This window comes from Alligator sinensis, unplaced genomic scaffold (assembly GCF_000455745.1).
Source record: "Alligator sinensis unplaced genomic scaffold, ASM45574v1 scaffold150_1, whole genome shotgun sequence".
Classification (NCBI taxonomy): domain Eukaryota; kingdom Metazoa; phylum Chordata; order Crocodylia; family Alligatoridae; genus Alligator; species Alligator sinensis.
Window position 1 is genome coordinate 2,495,354 of NW_005841840.1, and position 9,886 is coordinate 2,505,239.

The following is a 9,886-nucleotide window of genomic DNA, read 5'->3' on the forward strand; positions in this document are numbered from 1 at the left end:
AATCAAATGTCCAGGATAGTGTGTCCCTGACATTCCTTGTAGCTCTCTGTTGCTGGTAGGTGCTGTAAGGCTTCGGCCCCTGTCTGGTCAGTGCCTTCCTCCCTAGCGATGTCAGGGTGAGACCGCACTTTGGGGCCACCTAGATGTTTCTGAGCACTGCCCCTACTCACCTGCCATGACTTCAGTGTTAATAGATGGGAAGGCAGTTCCCTGTCAGTGGTCCCAGAGGGGTCATGACCCTGGTCTTTCTTCATGGGGCTCCAAACCTCCCCTTTACCCCATCCTTGCCACATCCATGGCCTGGGATGTTCTGGCTCCCCGTAATCCTCCCCGGGATGATATCTTCTCACCCAAGAAGACCACCATGATTGGGGTCGGGTCTGTTCAGCCATCAATCTCTCCCAAATTGACTCCTGGTTTTCGGACCAACCTTCAGACAACTAAACATGCCCCAGTCCGGGGTCAACGATAACTTAGGAAAAAAGCTTAACTCAGAGATGTTCAGTGTCCACTGATGGAGTGCCTGGGACTCTGGCCCCCAGGGCACTTCTGCCTCCCTGGGATGAGAAAAGGAGTTTCGTCCATCTCTCTAGGTACTCTTCCCAGGTACCAGCAGGCTAGGAGTTAATCACTCCTGATCCTACCACCTGGTGGGATTCGCCCCTCCCCTACCAGGCTCTGAGCCAGTCACTGCCTGCTCTTCCTTCTTCACCAGGCTGCCCGCATGGTTCTCCCTTCGCTCACCACCCTTCCCTATCACGGTACCTGGGCTCTCCAGAGCAGCCTGGTCTTCGCCTGTGATGGTGAAGAAACTCTCCTGCTCCCTGACTTGACCCTCCAGCAGACTTCAGCTACTTGAGCCCAGACCTTGGGTTTTCTCTACCGGGTCTCCTTGGCTGCCATTGGGGCTTCTCACCCTGTGCCCCACTCCGCCACTTGTAACAGGATCCATTGCATGCATCTCCCTGCCAGCAGCAGGTCTTCCCCTGCTGGCATTCCACTCTCCTCTGACTGGCTCCGCCGTCTGCCTCTCCCCGCCAGCAGCCAGTCTTCCCCTGCCGGCTTTCTCCCTCTCCTCCTCCAGGCAGCTGGGTCTCTCCCCACCTGCTCAATGATCCACAGGCTCAGGCAGCTGTGGAACTGCCAAGCCTGCACCAGCTTTTCCCCACAGCTGCCGCTCATCCCGGACCCTGATGTGAGTATCGGTGTTTGTAGGGCAGGGTCTCGGGACATGTTGGGAGTGGGGCTTCTGCCTTCCTCTCGCACTCTCGCAGAACTTTTGGTATGCTTTCTGACCCGTAAATATTACCTCCTAATTCAAGTTACCAGGCATCTGAATTAGGCAAGTTATATCAGGGGTGTAGGTTGTAGTTGTGTTGGTCTAAGCACATAGGCAGAACAGGTTCTTTGGGTGAATCTGATATCTTTTATTAGACCAACTTATCAAGCACCAAAGCTTTCAGTGTCCCCTGGAGTATCCACCTGCTGAAATCTAGCCAAATCACCCCTAACTTCAAAATGCCTGAGTGAAAACCTTGCCTTCTGGAGATCCTTATGCAGAAATGCTTCCTTCTCCTGGCTCTCATCCATTGTCTTCCACCAGGTGCAGTCCATCCTGTCTCTTTCCTTGCTGATCTCCCAAACATTTCTGCTGCTACTATCATCACCACCACTGCTGCTGATTCCTCCTAAGCCTTCTAGCCAGACCAAACCATCACCCTGATCTTGGCCTGTTGCCTTGTGGGGTGAGGCCAACTCTCGGGATCTCAATATTGTGCTGTTAGACAGGAGGGTGTGACACAATTGCACATATACAAACACACAAATCAATTGGATGCATGTACACACTACCAACTCAGGCAAATACACACCCAAACTAGCCTAGGCACATGCATACATATCACCAATTTAAGCCCATACACTATACACCCCAAAAGTCAGACAAAAATCAATTGTCCATACCCGCACACTCAGGACACATACACAGATCACTAATTTATATATTATGCACACAATGACATACACACACACACACACACAAACATGAAACCCACCTACAAATAGGTAAGTTACTAACTTGGATGGCACAGTATGTATGTATGTGTGTGCTTGGGCTACCTGGGATACTGGGGGGAAGATTAAGGTGAGAGAGAGAGTTAAAGTGTAGGGAGTGAAAGTTGCCAAAACCAGGATTAGAACCAGTGGACCACAGAGAAGCTGACTGAGGAACTGAGGCTTGGGTTTATTTAAGATCAAGTGGCCTCAGGGTTACTCAAGGTCACTGGTGCAAGGGAGGGAAGAAGAAAAAAAAAAAAGAAAGAAGAAGCCTGGTGGCAAGGAGAAGACAGCCAGGAAAGAAACTGAGGCAGAAACCTGGTTGCTCAGGGGAAAAGGCAGTGGGGCTATGACAGTGGCAAAGAAACAGGGGATTTGGAGGCAGAAAGGAGCTCAGGACAGGTGTTGGAGGTGGCAGTGAGCCAGAATCAGGAGAGGAAGAAATGAGACAGAAGTTAGAGGGACGAGGAGCAGAGATTGGAGCAGGGCCAAACCATACTAAAGCAAAACCCAACTTAGGGGTCCAAATAACAGTTTTATTAAACAGACAACACACTACACAGCCCCATGAAGTTCTTGGTTCTCTCTCTCTCTCACACACACACACACACACACACACACACACACACACACACAACTCACAATGGCAGCAGGAGAAAGAGACTCAGTAGAAGGGTTGGAGTCCAGGTAAGGAAGAGAAGCAGAGTCCAAATCCTTGGTTGAACAGTGGGTGTGGGGTGATAGCTAGCTATCCAGGCTGGAAAGGGTTCCTTGTCCAGTAGGTGTTGTCCAGAGGGGGGTCACCGGCAGGGCCTTTGGTTGATTAGGTGGTGTGGCATGGTGCTGGTCCAGATGGAGAGGGCATCCCAAGGAGTCAGTCTTCACTACTCCTTTTTATGGGGCAGACTACCTCTGATCTTCTATGGGGAGGGCCTTTCCAGGCAAGGTCAGTCCTGTTCCAGAGGGCTCCAGGTGTTCTTACTGAGCATGTGCAGCCTTGGCACAATGGTGGGTTACCTCATCTTTTGTTTCTTGAATGCTGAGGATGATTCCAAAGGCTGGGTCGTTGGTCCAGCTATTGGCATTGATGGTTCAGTCATTCAGAGGTGTGACAGCTGAAAATTATGTCTGTGTGATAAAGGTGCTTGCTGAAGGCTCTATGAAGATTAGACCAAGTGTTTTTTTTCTGACATTTGTTTAGATATTAAGCTATATGTTGTTGCTAAGAGCCTAATTAAAGTTTAAGATGTAGTAAGGCCTTGTATAAAGTAAGGCCTAGTAAATTTAGCAAGTCCTTGAAGTAGTAAAGCCCTGTGGCATAGTTAAAATTAACCTTATCAAAAGAATGCAAGGCTTGTACTGCTATTGGTCAGTCTAAAGACAGTTGAAGTAAAAAGAATCTGAGTGGCTGCAAGTTATCAGCACAGTTCAGAAGTTATAAATTGGCTGAAACATCCAGAAATCATTCAGAAGGAAGATACAGCTCTGTGAAAAGGATTAATTAGCTGTTGGCCTGGATCAGTGGGCCCGTGGATCTCAAGGAGCCCAAGGACTGAATACCAGGGTCCTTCCCGGTACCTCTCAGACATCGCTGATTAGGGACGCATGACTTCGCTGAGCTTTGTGGAAAGAGAAATTTGTTGTGCATCAGGCATCAGAGGGGACTGCCGATAAGTTGCCAACATGAATTATTCTTGTCTGTCATTGTTTGTCTTGTTACTATGTGTATCTGTGTTTTTGTTAAGTCAATAAACCTTTTTTACCGTTCTACCCCCAACTATACTCTCAATCCTGAACCCACTGCAGGCAGCTGGGACAAGAGGAAACTATTTTTAGACCTACTGCCATTGTCTCTCAAGCACCCTCATTCATTCCCATTCATTCAGGAACCAAGTTACATAGGAGGGGTAGGTATGAGTCATAGGTTACACAACCGGGCCTGGCGACCGGATGGAGAATTGACAAACAAAATGGAAACTTGACATGACTTACGCTAATTTACATATGTAGGCCTAAATCATATAGTATCAGTAAAACAGTAATATAGAACAGTAAAATTCAATATAAACATAATAATTATCACTTATAAAACAGTGGATATCTATATCAAAATAGCAGGGCACTTATTTGCAAAGAAGGGAGAGAAAAATAAAACTTACTACCTAAAATAAAATGTTAAAGCTTATCCTACATCTTAGCTTACTTATACTTATCTATAGGGAATAGAGAGGGAAAGACAAAGTCAGAAATGGTTGGGAAAGGGGAGGGAATGCAAAAAAAAAAAAAGAAAGAAAGAAAGAAAGAAAAACTGGGGGTTTTGCTACAGGCCCCACAGTTTGAGGAGCAATCTAATAATGGGAATCTTCCCCAAGACTAGGTTAGGGCAGTCCATCTCAAGATGATATGGTGCCCATTATGCTCAGTCCCCTCAGGGCCAATTTTTTTTCAAGTCTAGGTGAACCACAACATCAAATACAGTTCAACTTCCTCTTCAGTCCCACAGCTGAGCAGTGCCTTTCTTTCCAGTTTCCAATGATTCCTGTTTTCTCACCAGCCTTAAATGTCTAATAAACATTAGCATGTTTCTATGTAGCTAAAAGGCTCTTTCACCCTGTCTCTCAGTCTGTCACAGGCAATTAGTGTGGCCCCACTCTCTATGGCAGGGGTTGCCAATGTTTTTGGGTAGAATGCCAAAGACACCCACAAACTCGACTTGTGAGATGCTGGCATGTCGGGGCGGATGGCGGGGGAGCCATGAGAGGTACGACCCTTCTTGTGGTAGTGCAGCTCTGGCCCCTTCATCGCTGTCTACCACCATGGCTTGAACTACTGATGACTCTGCTGGGGCCCAGCCCAATGAACTCTATAATAAGTCATGAACATTTTGGTTCTAAACTAATATCAAGTGTAGTTTGCACTATGTATAAATAGATACAAAAGTGGTGCTCAAAAGTTTGTTTATGGAGTACCTGCACTGAAATTTGCAACAATCAGATTTGGGGTCAGAGTCGGACCCACAGCAGTCGCCCTGTTCCCCTGTGCAGTGTCTGCTGTCTCCTCTGTCCCTTTCCCCTCCTTACTGTACCATGCAGCTCCCTTCCACATTGTACTTCGGGGAGAGCCTGAGCAGGGTCTGATAGTAAGGTGGGGTGGGAAGTCTGCAGGGGGAACAAGCTGGGGGGCAGAGGGCAAGGTGGCCACATGACCTTCCAGTCACTATTTTCCTTGCTGCAGCATTGGGAAGGGAATGAATGCAAGACAACACTTGGATAATTAGATTCCACACCTAGAAAATTATAACAAATTTTGAGGGTTATCTTATATTCAGGATTATCTTGTATTCAAGCAAATATGGAACATATCAAGTTGTATACAAGCTTTTTTTCTGTCTGCTACCTAGCCCTGCTGTCTGTTTCTCTTCCAGAGACATGAGGGATGGTCTAAGCTTGTCAAAGTCTATCCCAACCATACAGCTGACCCAATAAAAAGATTACCCACAAAAAAATCTTTTTTCTCTTCCTCTATAAACATACTTATTTCTATTAGAATAATATAAGCAACCAGCTATGGGTTTTTCTCTGATAGATATTGTATACCTAGAAACCGCTCTCTTTCTATTTAAATATTTGAAGATATTTACTCCTGGGGGATATTTTTGTGTGCAAAAAATATTTAACTATTAGAGTTGTGATAGAATAAGTTAAATCATTCCTGGGTAGTGATGCATACGGGTGAACTTGTCTCAAAGATCATGTCAACTAATACACAAATATCTTCAGTGAAAACAGTCTATCGAAAGCATTTACAATTAATTACCTCTCACTGATACTTGTTGCACTTGCTTGAAAAGTTTCTAGATTAGATGTCTATTAATTGAGCTTTAGTCAGGGATTTTAATGTGGATTCAAGATAGTAACATTTTGGGCAGTAATTTAAACATCATTAAACTTGAGAATTGACAGTGATTCATAAATGCATGTCTACTTAAATAGCGCTAGGGAGATAATAAAGAAAAGTTTAGATCCCTTACTTGTTATTTCTTTTTGTTCTATATTGAATGTCTAATGGTGGTGACACACATTCAACTCAACACTTCCTAAATGTGGTTAAAATGCACACAAACATTTTTCAAGCAGTTTATCACATGCTAAGTGCTCTTGTAGCATTCCCTAGAGAAGGGTCAGAAGTCTAGAAAAGGAAGTTATGGGATTGCTGCTGGCAGATTTAATGTTTGTGATGTCTAATGCCCAAATGTCATGACACAGAGTCAGGATAGAAGACATGATCATCTTTACCTGTGAAGTACAAGACTTTCCCTATGCCTGAAGAAGGGTCTTCGTGCCTGAAAGCTTGCAAAGAACATTTTTCCCAACTATTCAGTTGATCTAATTAAATATATTACATCTACCCAAAGAAGCTTGTCTACCTATGTCCATAGGTCAACATGGCTACAACCAATAACCCTGAGGTACAACAGAGCTTCCAGGCTGTAATGCTACTGAGGACTTAATATAGACTCTGCCAACATGAGCTTGACAGCAGCATAAGAATATCCTAAAAAGGTTGCTATGGGTTGTTATCCACGGTGTCACATTTAACTGAATGGCATGAAAGAGAAAGGGCCAATGCCATAAACTAGAGCCATCAAAATGTTTGCAGCAGCATTTTTTCATAGAAAACTGGATTATTGAGTAAATGAGTCTTGGGATGAGATATCTATTTTGGAGGCAAATACTGGCTTTTCATTTAAACAAAAAATATCCAAAACCCAAAGTATTTTTGCCCAAAATCAAATACCTTCATTTGAAAACTAAAAACAAAAACCAGTTTTGGAAGTATCACAATATTACTTCATGACTGGAAGTTTGGGTACCTTAGGTTCCCCATATTCTTTGACTAGGTTGCCAGGATGGACATTTTTCAAGATTCATTGTATCTACAACTTCCAAGATGCAGTATGATCAATAACGAAGAAGGAAGACTATGCTACCTTTTGAATATGTGGGCAATCTAAGGAATTAATCTGGCAAAATGATGGCATAAGACTCCCAAACTACAACTGTGATGTGGCTCTGCTGCAGCATTTCCAAATTAAAATTATTAGTATTCACCCAAATGATTCCAAGAAAAAAAATTCTTATGGCAAATACAACATTTTCTATGCATAAAAGATTCCATTTCCTACCCAACTGTAGCCATCATTTAGCTGATGGGTTCCAGGGAAGAAGGGGCTGAAGTCTACATCATTTTTGCAGAGGTCAGTAGGCCCAAAGTGATTCACTGTTGTTATGTGTTATCAGGGTTACTTTTGACAGACCTCATACAGGCTTTGTGGGAGGCTAAAGTCAGCTTTGACTATGAGTCCAGGCTTTTCACAGATTAAGAAGCTCAGACCTGTAGATTTTCTGTAGTTATGACACTATATTTTCTCACATACCATATGCCCTAGATTTGGGCAGAATGAAGAAAAAAATACACTTTTCCTGAGTTATGGCTATAGGAATCAGAAATATAGCCTAATGATCAGCTCATTCACCCTCTCCCTGCTCAGGCAAAACTACAGTTTTCAATCCTTTCACAAATGAATTGTCATCAGCTCTTGGCTGTTCTGCCAAAAGCTGAAACTGTAGCTGCACTATACAATGGACTCCCTGGGCCAATCTAGGATTTTGAAAAAGAGCTAAGAACAGTCAGTGAGGTTGTAAAATAAGAGGAGAGAGCTGAGGAGTATCTAAATTACAAATTCTGAAGCAAAATTGCTGAGGAAAGGATAGCTTGTTTGGTGGAACATCAAGATCATTAAAATAAAAAAGGTGAATGGGTCATTAAAATTTGTTGAATGAAGAATTATTAGCAGGAACCAAGTAGTTTCTAATGACCCATGAAAACAATGGACTCCCACTGCCTGCCTGAGTAGAAATGCCACTGCTCCTATTCTAGGCAGAAAATCAGCCTGTCCACTTAAGACATGCATAGAAGGCTAATTGGGCAGGGAGGGGGTGGGATACATATGGAATGCAAGTAAATCTGGTATACTGAAATCACTATGAATTTTGTATTGAAAAATCCTGCAAGACAGTTCCTAATATTAGTGTCCCAGCCACAGAATATCATTTTGCATCAACTAATTATACTAAAACTAAATTATGCAATAAAACTATTAAATTAATATGTTTGTACAGCTTTCTTGCATTCATGCTAGCTTTCAAATCAGTCAAATGAAAAAATTCAGAACTTCTACTAAATTGGGAACTAATTTGGATAAAATGTTTTTTACCCTCATTTAAAACAACTCTACTACCAAGCTGTAGAAAGGAAAATCTCTCTTATCTCTTGCTTTGATAAATTTAGCCTGTGATCTTGTGAGCTTCTAAAGATGATCAAATTGAGCGCAGAACCCCATGAATCTGAACACAATACTTTGAGTGGTTTCTCTAATGAACACAGTATGAGGTATTTAGATCATCTTGTGGATAACTGCTTCAGTCTAGTTACTGATATTTTCAATAGCTGTTTAGTCATCATATGCCATGGGTCAGTAATTGGGGCACTCAGCTGGTAATATCCCCTCCTTATAAATTAGCATTTTATTGTTCCTGGGAGTATGTTTTTCTTTACATACTGGAACTATTTCATTTTATTAAAACTTGTACTGTGATAATATGTCAGGGGAAAAAATCAGAACAGATAAAATATAAATAAGAAAAAGACACTAAATATAATATATAAATACCATCTACAGTATTTTTCTTTTAATTTATATTTTCTGCCTATACCTATACTTTCCGTTTATTCATGTATAAACTTAAGTATGATGAAATTGGTATAATATCTGATCCAAAGAAACTGTTAGACACACAGAGGTGGCTGGTCATACTGCACTTGCTCCTGAAGTTTCTAGGGGCATCTGTCTGCTTGCCCCAACTTGGATGCTCAGTGACCCACCCCTCTCCAGACTCTAATACTCTGAGACCCTTTACCTGCAGGCCATAAAACACCCTTGCAGCATCCCAGATGTACATGGCCCAGGTACATGCTGGTAGTGGCTGAGCCCCAGAGGTCACCTCCATGCAGGCCCAGTCCTGATGTTCATTCCCCTGCCACCCTGACCCATCAGAGATGAGCTGCCTACACTGGCTCCTACTCAAGCGACTGGTGTCTGTACTGGCATCTGGGTTGCAGAGTGCCTGGCTCTGACCTCTGAGATTTGGTGTTCCATGGTCACGGTTTGCGGGACTGTGCCTGAGCATGCAGCCATGGGAGTCTCTGGCTGGATGTATGAGTGCCAGGGTTGGGGTTCATGGGGCTGTGCCCAAGTACAGGGCTTCTCCTGCTCTCAGTGTTGGGGTCTGCATATACATCATGAAGCACTTCTTCACTAGATGTTGAGGGTGTGGGGGTATGACTCAGGGACTCAGGTGACCAGATTGAGGCTCAGGCAGGGGGGGAGGCACAGATGTCTCACTTCCCCATGTTGCCTACCTGTAGGTTAGAGGCTGGAAACATGGCTGGGGAGTGAGGCTGTCCTTACTCCATGCTGAGACAGCCCAAGGGCAGGGCCTGTTGGGTGCTCAGCTGGAGCAGCTGAGTGCAGGCAGTGTTCTAGCACCTCCCTGCATGTGTGGTGTAGGAGGGTCACAAAGCAGGTTGGGGTGACACAGGACAGTGATCTATCTAAAATCAATAGGGGAACAGTACAGAAGTTCAAAACATCAGTCTAACCTGAATCAATCTCAGTGAAGTATACCTTGCATGAGGCCTATCTTAGGTCACTTGCACCATTTTAGACTGGTCTATGTGCATGGAAGATCTTTATGGTTACAGGTTTAGA